Genomic DNA, 2,423 nt, shown 5'->3' on the forward strand with positions numbered 1-2,423 from the left:
CATGGGTTAGAAATAAATGGAAGTATATGGAGAGTCCCCAGAAGAAAAAAACAATTGTCTGTGGGGGTATGTTTGTATGTGTGTGTGAATGCAGTGATGTTTTTGTGTTAAGATCTGCCATTCTAGGATTTTTGGTTCTGTTTAGTTTTCACTTTGGGTTTTCAGTTTATGTTTAGTCTTTTTTTACTGCTGAGAGTTATGTCATTTTTGAATTACTTCATAGTTTTAATATTCTCGTTTTGTGTTTTTTTTAGTCCAGTCCATTCGCCTATCCTCTAGTTTTTCCCTTGGTCATTCTTTATTTTCTAGTCATTTTTCTTATTTCCCCTTTTGTACATTTAGGTTATTTTCTACTTTTAGTTAAGCCCTGTTTACTCATTGTCATCTCTCTTTCCCGTTAGGCCAGGCAGACACTGTGCGATATTTTCAATCACTGTACTCAGCTACAGCTCAAACTGTATGATGAAAATGCAGAGTTTAAAAGTTCACGATGCATGCTCCCACTGTACGTCCAAAAACCACACATCAGACTTAGTGCTGATAGATGTTGCTTGTCAGACTCTTCAATCTGGAAGAAGAAAAAGAAGAGCTCCTTTGTTTGCACATTCACAGTGCTTGAGGTTCTGGTAAATCGGCTCATAGACGCTTGTAACTCAGAACCTTTCCGACCTTACCAGGGCTAACTGAATTTCAAACATGTTTGATTTTCTTCTGACCTTCCTGAGTGGGAGTTGGCCATGAAAGACTAATGGCCCTTTGTTACCCCCTGTATACTACACGACGCAGGATGCACAATGAGGCTGAAACTCGCCCCGATCAAAATTATGCTTGTACAACTGGAGAATCGGCCTGAAAAGAAAAAAATCGTACAGTGTATGCCCAGCTCCAGCTGATTCAGTCCACACCTGCTCCGATTTACACTACACTCATTGTTCTGTCTCCCATAAATATTCCTCCTCTGCAGTTCCTCAGTGCTGGATCCTCTTCATTCCTCATGTATGTTCTTCTCTGGCATCTCCTAATTTTGGAGCCTGAGTTCCCTGTCTATAATTTTAGAACTTGTGCATTTCTTACCATCTATCTCTGCGTCAAATCTGCAAGAAATTATCTCTGCCTTTTTGTCTCTGTATTTAGGTCCTCAACAAACATCAACTTAACCTAACAGTGGGGACACAGATATATGCTGATGTTTTGGGATTTATAAGTAGTTGTGGGTACCAGAAACTGGTCCCAACAAGGAGATGTTCTTTTGTTGGCATGGGGGTTAGGTTTAATACTAAGGTATGCATTAAGTTTAGGTAAGATTTAGAGTTAGGCATATGTTGGTAATGGTTACATTTAGGGTAAGGGTACGGGTCAAGGTAAGGCCATAGAAATGAATGCAATTAAATTCAGGTCCACACATGAGGAGTGCAGCACAACATGTGTGTGTGTGTGTGTTTCAGGATAGGTAGAGGTTTGAAGGACCCAAATGCAGAGATGGAAGCTGAGGTGGATTCTTAAATATTTAATATAGTTTCAAATGGCAACAGAAGCAAAAGTCCACAAACAAAATACTGAAATCCATGAAAACTCACTTGAAGGGCTAAGAAATGACGAGGAAGGAGGGACTGAATGGGAGGCAAGGAAAAGGTGTGGACAGAAGAATCTAGAAGGGAGCTAGGAGGACACTGACACAAGAGGGCAACAAAGGGTAAACAAGAAATACATAAGAACTATAATACAACCAAAAACAACTTGAATAGCACAAAATGGAAATACAACCGTTAAAAACTCATAAAGAAAACTTAAACAGAACCAAAACCACGACAGTGTGTATGTATTTGTAATTGCAAGCGAGATGGAACATATTTTACTAATAGAGGAATTTGATGTAAAGTAAGGACCTTGGACTATTCCTTAATGTTTTGGGCTTTGGGTTAGGCTTAAGATTAAGGAATAAGTTAGGTTTTGTTTAGTGTAAGTCCATAGGAAACGTCAAAATGAATAAAAGTCAGTATGTAAAAAAAAAACAAGGAAGAGTGAGTGGAATAGTCTTTTGAGGGGACAGTGTAAGTGTACAGATCCTTGTGGGGACCTGTCAATTGGGTTAGGATTTCACTTATAAAGGGCAGGAGGTAACCCCCTTCTGCCCTTAGAGGTTCTGGTTCTGGGACCAGCAGGTCTCATCCCTGCTTTTTGCTGATGACGTGGTTCTGCTGGCTCCTTTCTGCCAAGATCTACATTAGACAAGTTCGAGTTTGCATCAGCTGCGATGGGCATCAGCTCCTCTAAATCCAAGGCCATGGTTCTCGACCTCAAAAAGTGGCTTGTCTTCTTCAGAATGAATAAGAGTTCTTGCCTGAAGTAGAGAAATTCAAGTGTCTTTGTGTCCTATTCATGAGTTAAGGGGAGTATAGAGTAGAGATGTCCCGATCCAGGTT

Source organism: Cyprinodon variegatus, unplaced genomic scaffold, assembly GCF_000732505.1.
Source record: "Cyprinodon variegatus isolate N-32 unplaced genomic scaffold, C_variegatus-1.0 Scaffold1001, whole genome shotgun sequence".
Classification (NCBI taxonomy): domain Eukaryota; kingdom Metazoa; phylum Chordata; class Actinopteri; order Cyprinodontiformes; family Cyprinodontidae; genus Cyprinodon; species Cyprinodon variegatus.